The following is a 10,798-nucleotide window of genomic DNA, read 5'->3' as shown; positions in this document are numbered from 1 at the left end:
TAAATAAGGGAAACCATGGGACCTATGTTTCTTTGGGCCTGGCTTACTTCACTTAATATAATTTTTTCCAAGTCTTTCCATTTCCTAACAAATAGGGGCCAGCTTTTGTACTGAAAGACACGCGACTAGAAACTAGGCGCGGCCCCTTTAAGGGAGCCCTCGAAGACCTGCACCCCGGGTCGTCCACCCGGACCACGGGGGCGCGGCAGGGGCGGAGCCCCCAGGACCCGGGCTAACCACACCGCCGAAGCCCACGCAGCCGGGACGCCGTTACGTCACGGGGCCCGCAGCCAATCAGAAGGGAGCCCGATGGGACGCATTACTAGGGCGACGGGGCCGGACGCCTCCTCGCCGGGAGATAAATTAGCGGCGGGTTCTACGTCGAGGTGGTGACACCCCCGGGGTCCCCGGCCGGCTCGCGAGTCCCCCCCCCCCGCGGCGTCGCACGGCGGCCCCCGCCTGTCACAGGCGGGAGGCCGGAGCTCTCAGGTGGGGGTTACAGCACTGGGAAAATGGCGGCGGCGTGGGGACCTCGGCGTCCGTGGAGTGGGAGCGGCCGTTTCCCCTGAGTCCCGGGCCGGCCGCTCTCGAGCCGGGGCCCCCGGTGACGGAGTGGGGGTCCCGGCGCGGTGGGCGGCGTCGCCCCGCTGAGGAGCGGCTCCCAGCAGGGGCCCGGGGGGCCGTCGGGAGCCGGAGGGCCGCGCGAGCTGGGGGAACCGGGACCGGGGGCCCGCGGGACGACGGGGGTTGGTCGCCCGGTCCAGGTTCCCTGAAGGAGCCCTGGGGCCCTTCTGCCCAGATGGAGGCCGATCTGGGCGCCGCTCGGTCCCCGGAACCCCACCCCGGCCGGGCCCCGTTAAATCCCATAAGCAAAACCCGTCCCGAGCGGCCACACCACGTGCGTGCAGGGGACGCACCGAGCTGTCAGGCCAGCCCCCCCCACCCCAGCCGTGCCAGCCGTCCAGGGCGCCAGCGTGGGCAGTGTCACGAAAGGAAAGGTGGGCCTTGCCAGGGCCTCAAGTCAAGTCCGATTGTGTGTAAGGGGCGCCTTAGTATCTTAATCGCTCCTTTAAAAGACGAAAATAGAAAGATAAGGTGCTCGCTGCGGTCGTGGACATCTGTTGTTTGGCTTTCTGGTTCTTCCTGGGTTCAGGTGGGTGCCCCGGAGGCATTGCATCCGCCGTGGAAATCCATTAATTTTATCTAGGTGCACTGAATGGCTGTGGATTAGATGGGGTGGGGTTTATTTTAAACCCCAGGAAAATATCGAAGATAAGTGCTGGTGAAGCTGTTTCCAAGATGAAGTACTGTTCATTGGTAACCATCACCCATGTGGGCAGAGAAACATCATGTCCTGGAATATACTTGGGTTGCTTTTGTAAAACCTGCCTCCAAAAGCCCTTTTGCAAAATTGTATATTTTTGAATTAGTGAGTTATTCTTTGTCATTTTTTTCTTTCCCTTTTTGAGTTTCAGTTGTGACATTTTACTTTGGGATAGACAATATCTGTCTATATGCTTTTCCCAATATTTGAGATGCGTTTGAAGGGTTCAACCACTTGAGTCACCCAGCCATGATACATGAAGTGAATTTTTTGTTCTCTGAGGAGGTTGACTTTGATGGAGTACTTTGTATTGTAATTGAGAGAGCATCAATAGCTGCTGTCTCTGGAGTACCCACTGTGTGTTAGACACTGAAAACCAAGCTTCTGCCGTTAGCTTGAACAAATGGGAGAATTCATCTAATCCCACCACGTCTAAAAAGGCTTCTTTCAAATTGATCTGTGCAGCTTTGGTCAGTTTGGCCTGAGACTGAGATTATCTTTGGTTGTATTCAAAATCTACCTCTCAGAGTAGTTGTATGACCTGTCTAAAGGTGCTTTATCTCTGCAGGATGAATAACATTTTTGTCCAAACAATCTCATTGTGCTATTGTAAGGCAGACTGAATGAGAGTACATATAAAATGACTTAAAGTTTAAAAAAAAGTGATAATAGTTGACACATATACTGTGCACTAGCCTGCCAGGCACTGTGGCAATGACTTTTGTAAGTGCCAACTCATTCACCAAGCAGTATTGTGATGTAGCAGCTTTTGCAGATAAGGAAATAAGCACATTAGACTAAGTAATTTGTCTCAAGTTGCACAACTGTCATTGTGATTCCAGCCTGTGCTCCTTGTTTTTGTTGGTACTGGGTTTGAACTCGGTGCTTTGCACTTGTTAGGCAGGTGTTCTGCCACTTGAGTCATTCCCCAGGCCTTTTTTTGCCTTAACTATTTTCCAGATAGTTTTCACTATCTGTTATTTATTTATTTATTTTTTTAGATATTTGCACTTTTTGGGGGCTGGTTTCTAGTTTTGATCCTTCTCCCTATACACCTAGAATAGCTAGGATCCCAGATTCATACAACCATCCCAGATTCATACCACCATGTTTGTTGAGGTGGAGGTCTCACTTTTTGCTTGGTCTGGCCCTGAATTTCCATTCTCCTGATCTCTGAGTGAGTAGCTGGGATTACAGATGGAAGCCACAGTATCCAGATATCCTGTATTCTTAACCACTAGGCATACTGTATATACATACAAATGTATTACATGTCAGCATGAAATACATAGAGTTTTTAAAAAGAAGTTTTGTTTGTGAGTTTTTAGTTGTATAGCAATTGTGATTCATTCTGTTGACATCTAGCCAGCCAGTGTGGTGGTAATGACTGTAGTTACTTTGCTTTGTGGTATGTTAATACTGTCTTTGAAGCCCATTACTTTTTTAAAAAAAGTATTTAAAACAAATTTGACTAAGATCTACCAGGAAGCACAAGTAAGTAATTAAGATTTTTAGTTCTGATTAAATTCTTTGACAGAATAATTCTTCAGGTTACTTTTAAGATTTGTTTTAGTAAGGTTCATTGCTTTGACATACATATACTATTCTCAGTTTTTTAATTAACAAAAAGATGGCATGAATAAAAACAATGGCATTCTCTCAGTGAACTTTCTGGAGTAGTTTTGCCAACTCTTGAGATGTAAAGATTAATTCTTGATCTGAACCTTGAGGAATTTAGAGAAAAGCCCAAGTCTAAAAGTTGAAAACCAGTGAAAGAGAGCAACAAATAAATGATTGATGTGGTGTGCTAAGAACTCAAATATTGTTGTGGGTGCTAAGAGCCCTGGGATCATGTCTGCTGGATGAGCTTGGCTAAAAAGAGGAAGGATGCTTAGCAGTGGCTGAGGAAGAACTGGGTGTAATTAGGAAGAGTGTGAAGCCCAATGAGAGGGAGTTTGCTAGTCTAAGGGACAGGCCAGAGTGTCATAGGCATTATTGGGAGAGAATCCAAAGGTTGAGGTTTCTCAGCTACTAGAGGGATTTTATCCTGTGGGCGGGCAGTGGTGACTAAATGAGGATCTTCACTGGATGATTAATACAATCAACATTATATTCTTGAGAGGTGATTTTGGTGACAGTATATGACAAAAAGCCAATTATGAACAGTTTCATACACCATTCTGGTTGGTATGAACCAGGGCATCAGCTGGAAAAAATCAAAGTATAGATTACATGGGTTTTGAAAGCAGAATGCACGGTGAGTTGGGTGTGAAGAGTCTCAGGGCCAGGGAGGTAGAATACTTGTGAACCATTAGAGAGAAAGAGAAGGGTTGTTTAGTAACTATATGGTTTGAAACGAGATATTATTGTCCACTAATCTGGGACAAAGATTAGAGCCAGTTTTTTTTTTTTTCTTTTTGTGACTAGGCTTAATAGAGGTAGGACTTGTCAAGATAAATTTGGGGGGAAATGTGAGGAAAATGGGTATTACAATTCTTTTTTTTAATTTTATTTTATTTTATTTGTGAACATACTGTACAGAGGGGTTACAATTGCATGGGCAGGATAATGCGTACATTTCTTACCAATCATTGCAGCCTCCTCCTTTGTTAACCTTCCCATCCCTTCCCAGCCTCCCCCCTCCCCCCATCCCAATCCTTCTCCTTCCCCCCACCGACGTTGTAAAGCTCGTTTTGGACATGACAACTTGTACTTCTCATTGTTGCAACAGGTCCACCTGTATCCTTAAACAACTGGTTTTTCCCCATCTCCTCCACAAGTTATACTGACATCAAATATAGTGAAAGCAGGGGTTATACTGTGGGGGAGGGACATACAAAGCAACAAAAGAGATAATCTTATAAATGCATTAGAAACACATGCATGAAAGAAAAAAACATTAAAATACATATCTAAGGGTTCATTTTCCTGACATCACATTATCTGACCTTTTCCGCTTGACTCATACATATACTAGATATTGCAAATAAGGGAAACCATGGGACCTATGTTTCTTTGGGCCTGAGCTTACTTAATATAATTTTTTCCAAGTTTTTCCATTTCCTAACAAATGGGGCAATGTCATTCTTTCTGATGGAGGCATAGAATTCCATTGTGTATATATGCCACATTTTCTTGATCCATTCATCTACTGAGGGGCATCTGGGTTGGTTCCATATCTTAGGGTATTACAATTCTTAAGATATAATTTTATTTTATATATACAACTCCTTATTAGGTATTGTATATATGTAACAGAGGGGTTACCATTTCATAAGTCAAATAGTACATTAAAAAAAATTGGACAATATCTCCCCCTCCTTTGCTTTCCCCAAGTTCCCTCCCCTGTCCCACAAATTGCATAGGTCATTTTCCACATAGTATATACTGTATATTAATTCAGTGTGCCTATTTAATTTTTCTTTTTTGTTATATGGGTCTTTTGGTAAATATTTTTATTGTTATTTTAAAGGTGATATTCAGAGGGGTTAGTTACATAAATCAGACAATGAGTATATTTCTTTTTGGATACTGTCAACCCTTCTCTTGCTCTCTCTCCTTTTCCTTTCTGTCCCCATCCACAAATTATACAGTTCATTTTCAGTCTAGTGTCTAGTGGGTACTACTGCTGCATTTGTTCACCCTTGGTCCCTCCATTTCTGTGCTTCTCCTTATCCTCCCAAAGACAGATAAACAAGAAGGCAAGAAAACAAAAACAATGTCAAAGAAAAAAAAAAACCCTTGTTTCCATTTCCTGGAGTTCATTTCAATAAATATTATATGATCAGAGGCACATAAGCACTACTCCTTTTTGTTCTTCCCCCAAGAATATCCTCCTGTTGTTTCACTGTGTGTGAATACCTAGTCCTGTGTATTTTATCATGTATTAAATCTGCCTTCTGAATAGGAGAGAGAACACCTGCCATTTGATTCTCTGAGCTTAACTTACCTCACTTTTTCATTTGTTCTAAGTCCATCCTTTTCCCTTAAAATGGCATGATAGTATACTTTTGAATGGATGTGTAAAACTGCATTATGTATAGTACCACATTTTTGGAGCCACTCATCCACTCATTATAGAGCATCTGGGCTCATTATATGATTTGGCTATTGTGAATAGTAGGTAGAAGCCCAGGGGTGGTATGGCTGGGTCATAGGGAAGATCTTTATTTAGCTTTTTGAGGAACCTCCAGGCAGCTGCCCAAGTGGTTGTACTAGTTTACATTCTCACCAACAGTGCTATAGGGTTCTTTTTTCCTCACATTCCCACCAACATCTGTTGTTTGAATTCATGGCCAATCTAACTGGGGTGAGATGGAATCTCAGAGTTGTTTTGATTTGCATTTCCTCTATGTCCAGGGATGACAAGCATTTCCTCATGTGTTTCTTTGCCATTCTTACCCCTTCTGAAAAGTCTCTTCTTAGCTCCTTTCCCAATTTAGTGATTGGTTTATTAGCTTTGGGAGGGGTTAGTTTCTTGAGCTTTTTGTATATTTTGGATATTTTTAGGCCTTTGTTGGATGTATTGCTGGTAAAACTATTCTCCCAGTCTGTTGGCTTTCTAGCCTAGTAACTATGTCCTTATCTGTGCGGAGCTTTTTATTTTAATGTAATCCCATCTGTCAAGTCTCCTTTCTTCTTTTTTTTTTTTAAGTCTCCTATCTTCTGTGCCGCTGAGACTCTTCAAAAGTTATTGCCTCTGCCTATAAGTTCTCATTTCTCCTACTCCCTCTTGCATTAATTTCAAAGTTTCAAGTCTGTTATTGAGGTCTTTAAATCCACTTTAGGTTGGTTAGTGCATGGTCACAAACAGGAATCCATTTTAGTTTTCTGCATATGGATGCCCAATTTAACCAGGACCAATTATTGAAGAGGCTGTCTCTTTTGTACTGTATATCTTTGGCTCTCCAAATATCAGGTAACTGTAATTATATAGCTTTATTCCTGGTCTTCCAGTCTGTTCCATTATTCTTTGGGTCTCTTTTTGTGCCAGTACCAATCTGTTTTTGTTGTTATAGCTCTGTAGTAGAGCTTAAGGTCTGGATTGTGATACCACTAGAATTGCTTTGGTTATTGGAGGTCTTTTGCTGTCTCATATGAATTTTTCGATCGGTTTATCATTTTGGTAAAGAACTTTATTGGTGTTTCTAAAATAAAATAGTTTTTGCTATAAAGATCTTCTAATTCCTTGGTTAGGTTTAGTCTTAAAGTTTTTTTTTTTTTTTGAGGCTGTTGCAAATGGAATCGTTTTCCTCATTTGCTGCTCTGCTTGTTCATTACTGGTATACAGAAAAGCCACTGATTTTTTTTTTTTTTTTTTTTGGGTCTGGTCTTGGGGCCTGAACTCTGGTCCTGGGCGCTGTCCCTCAACTCTTCAGCTCAAGACTAGCGCTCTACCATTTGAGCCACAGCGCCACTTCTGGCTTTTTTCTTTTTGCTTATGTGGTGCTAAGGAATCGAATCCAGGGCCTCATGCATGCAAGGTAAACGCTCTACCACTGAGCCACCTTCCCAGCCCAAGGCCACTGATTTTTGTTGGTTAATTTTGTTTCCTGCTACTTTGCCAAAGTATCGATCAGCTCTAGGAGCTTTGATAGAGCCTTTTGGGTCCTTTAGATATAAGATCATGTTATCTGCAAATAGAGATAGTTTGACTTCTTTTCCTATGTGAATCCCTTTTATGTCTTTGTCTTGCCTTCTTGCTCTAGCTAAAAATTCCAGAACTATATTGAAGAGGAGTGGAGAAAGAAGACATCCTTGCCTTGTTCCTGATTATCTATCTATAGTGATATCTATCTAGTCTAGGTATATACTATATATCTAATTATATATAATCTTTATATAATATATTATTATTTTGGAGTATTTTCCTTCTATTCCTAACTCTCCAGAGTTTTTAACATGAATGGATATTGGATTTTGTTGAAAGCTTTTTTATGCATCTATTAAGGTGATCATGTGGTTCTTGTCTTAGGCTCTGTTGATGTGATGTATTATGTTTATTGATTTGTGTATGTTAAACCAGCTTTGCATTTCTGGGATAAAACCCACTTGATCATAATGTATGATTTTTAAAAATTAATTGCTGAATATTTTGGCTACTATTGTTGAAGAGCTTTGCATTTGTGTTCATCAGAGAGATTGGGCTATAGTTCTCTTTTTTTTGTTGGATTCCTGTCTGGTTTTGGGATAAGTGTGATGCTGGCTTCATTAAATGAGTTTGGAGTTGATTATTCTGTTTCTATTTTATGGAAAAGTTTAATGAGTACCAGTGTTAGTTCATCTTTAAAAATCTAGAATCCATCTGTGAATCTATTGTGATCTGGATTTTTCCTTATTGGAAGACTCCTGATGACTTCCTCAGTCTCAGTGTGTTTTATGGGCCCATTTAAATGGTTTATATATTCTTGGTTCAACTTAGGCCGTTTGTATGTCTCTAGGAATTTATTCATTTCTAATAGATTTTTCCATCTTATTTGAGTATAGGTTTTGAAAGTAGACCTTCATAGTCTTTAGGATTTCTTGAATGTTTCTTGAATATTTCCTTGAATATTTCTTGAATATTTCCCTTGGCATCTCTGATAATGTTGGTTTGAATCTCTTCATCTCCAGTTTAACTATTGGTCTTATTGATTTTTTTTTCAAATAACCAGCTTTTTGTTTCAGTAATTTTTATGTATCATTTTTTAGTCTCTGTTTAATTGATTTCTGCCCTAATCTTTATTTTCTTTGTTGAGTAGTTTGGGGTTTGGTTTGTTCCTTTTTTTCTAACAGCTTTAGTTGCATTGTGAGATTTTTTTTTTTTTTACTTGGGCTGTTTTCAGTTTTATGTGTATCCTTAGAGCTATAGACTTTCCTCTCAACAGTGCTTTTGCTGTATTCTAGAGGTTCCAGTATCAGTGAATTGTAAGAAGTTTCTGATTCCTCCTTTGTTTTTTCAATGACCCAGGTGTTGTTCAGTTCTTTGTTTTCAGTATCCATGTGTTTGTTTTCTGTAATATGTTTTTTGGTTAAGAGTTAATTTAATTCCATTGTGGGCAGATAGGATACATAGAGTTAATCAGTCTTTCTGTATGTGTTCAGGCTCGTATGCTGTAAGATATGTTCAGTTTTGGAGATGTTACACGGGTTGCTGAGAAGAATGTGAATTGTGTGGTTGTTGGATGGAATACTCTGAAGAGTCTATCAAGTCCATTTGGGTCATGGTGTCATTTAACTCAAGTGTTTCTTTGCTGATCTTTTGTTTGGTTAACCTGTCCTTTCATGTAGTGAGAATAGAGTGGTAAGTCTCCCACTATTATTGTGTTGGGGGTCTGTCATGTTCTGTAAGTCTAGGAGTGTTTGTTTAATGTATTTAGGATCTCCGTTGTTTGGTGATTTCCTCTTTGTGGATCATTCCCTTTATAAGTATGTATTGATCTTCCTTTTCTCTTTGTACTGATTTTAATGTGAAGTTGGTTTTATCAGATAACAATATGGCTTCTCGTATCTTGTTGTAGGATGCATTTGTATGAAAAATCTTACTCCATTCCTTCACTCAATTTCTGTTTATCTTAGTGAGATGGGTTTCTTGGAGACAGAAAATGGTTGAATCTTGTTTTTTGGTCCAATCTGCTCTGTCTTTGGGTTGGGGAGTTGAGCCTGTTGATGGTTAACATTACTAGAGAGAAACAGGTCATGTTTCTTGTCATTATATTGTTTACCTGTAGAGTAGTTGCTGCTTTCCCCTTGTGTTTACTAGACTAGTCTTCTAGTTCTTCAGTTCTGTGTTTCCTTTACTTTGATTGTTTTCTTCAGATTGTATGCTTCCCCTTAGTATCCTTTGTAGTGTTGGTTTAGTGTTCATGAATTCTTTTAGTTTTTGTTTTTTTGTGACAGGTTTTGGTGTCACTGTCAATTGTGAATATTAGCTTCACTAGAAACACCAGGTTGGGTTGTCATTCAGAGATTAAATTATACTATTCTATGCTCTCCTTGAATTCATAGTTTTGGTGGAGAAATCTGCAGTAATTCTAATATTTCTTTTCTCATCTAATATTTCTTTGATTTTGTTGCATTTAAAATTAATTCCTTGTTTGTAAGTTCAAAGTTTTCACTATGATGTGTCTTGAAATCTTCATGGTTCCTGTCTGCTAGGGTGTCAGATGGGTGAGATTCTGTTTGTTGAGATCGGAAATGTTTTCTGTTATTAAATAGGTTTTTAAAGCCTTTGATTTTTTAATTCTTCCTCATTTATCTTGATTATATGTAGATTTGATCTTTTGGCCAAATCTGCCAATTTTTGAATGTCCCTTTGGCATGTTTTGAGTGTTTTCTCCAAGCCTTTGGGTTTTTGTTTGTTGTTTTTCTAATTCCTCTGCTTTATCCTCAGCTCCTGATACTCTGTTTTCTACTTTGCTTATTCTTTCGCCTATGCTTTCAACTCTGCTTTGCAATAGGGTGATGGAGACTTTCATGTTTCATAGTGCTTTGTTGATGTCAGTTTTCAGGATATTCATTTTATCTTTCAATGAGGTCTATAATGTTTCATTCTTCTCCATGCCTTCTTGGAATCTTTGCATTTTCTTGATCATTTCTTTCTATTTGTATTCTTCTATTTATTTTTGGACTTGCCATTTTATTTTATCAGCCAGTTCTTTCTTGAAAGGTCATTTGATCTCCTTCTCGTCTGTGCTCTTACTCCTTCCTAGAGTTGCTAATTTTTGACAGTGACATGTTGTTTTGATTGCTCATGAATTTTGTGATCTTCTGCTGTGACTTATGCATCTGGGTTCAGGGTTTGTAGATGTTAAGATTAAGTATTAGTTTTGGGGTGATGGGCTGTGGTTTTTTGGTTTTCTTGTGTGTGCTGTGTAGTTGGTGTCCCCTGGCTAGGTGTAGGTAGGCTTTTGGGTCCACCTGGGTGCTGTCTCCAGCTATGCTTTGTCCAAGGATGCAGAGTATATTATGCAGGGACACACAGATGCCTTTTGTGCCTGGTTAGGCATGAATCATGGCATTATGAGCTGATGTTGGTGTCCTGTGCTAGAATGTTCAGATTTCTGGGGTCAGCTGGTTTAGACATCCCCTGTGTCCCCAGTACTGTTGGTGAGGGTGTCCCACAATGTAAAACACAGACAGGCTTTTGGTGGTCAGCTAGTCACAGACTCCAGGAACTATGCATGGTGCCATCCCATGTATGGATGTCCTTGGCTGGCTTTTGAGACTGGTCTGGATGCAACCCTCAACTCTTGGCAGTGGCTTCTTGTGTGAGGGTATACATATGGGCTTTTGGGTCTGGCGGCATTCATACCTCATTACTCTGAGGCTGCTGGAGGCCAGCATCATTCTACTCAGGGGTGTATAGCTGGGTTTAGGTGGGCACTCTCCCGAGTGCTATGGAGGCTAGTGTTCTTCTTGTGGATTCATGGATGATCTAGGCTATGTGCAGACCAACCACAGGGTGCTGGCAGTGTCACACATGGGAATGCATGC

At 40.7% G+C, this 10,798-nt stretch overlaps 1 protein-coding gene across 1 annotated transcript in view; it reads left to right on the top strand.

Moving 5' to 3' along the window:
- The first annotated feature begins 343 nt into the window (after positions 1-343).
- Lclat1 (lysocardiolipin acyltransferase 1) overlaps positions 344-10,798 on the top strand; it is a 153,313-nt gene continuing 142,858 nt past the window's right edge. The window contains exon 1 of the mRNA XM_013013755.1: positions 344-489. The gene's annotated coding sequence lies outside the window, so the exon portion shown is untranslated. The remainder of the gene's footprint in view (positions 490-10,798) is intronic.

This window comes from Dipodomys ordii, unplaced genomic scaffold, assembly GCF_000151885.1.
Source record: "Dipodomys ordii isolate 6190 unplaced genomic scaffold, Dord_2.0 Scaffold20, whole genome shotgun sequence".
Lineage (NCBI taxonomy): Eukaryota > Metazoa > Chordata > Mammalia > Rodentia > Heteromyidae > Dipodomys > Dipodomys ordii.
Note: the sequence above shows the minus strand (reverse complement) of the source record. Positions and strands in the feature narration are given on the sequence as shown.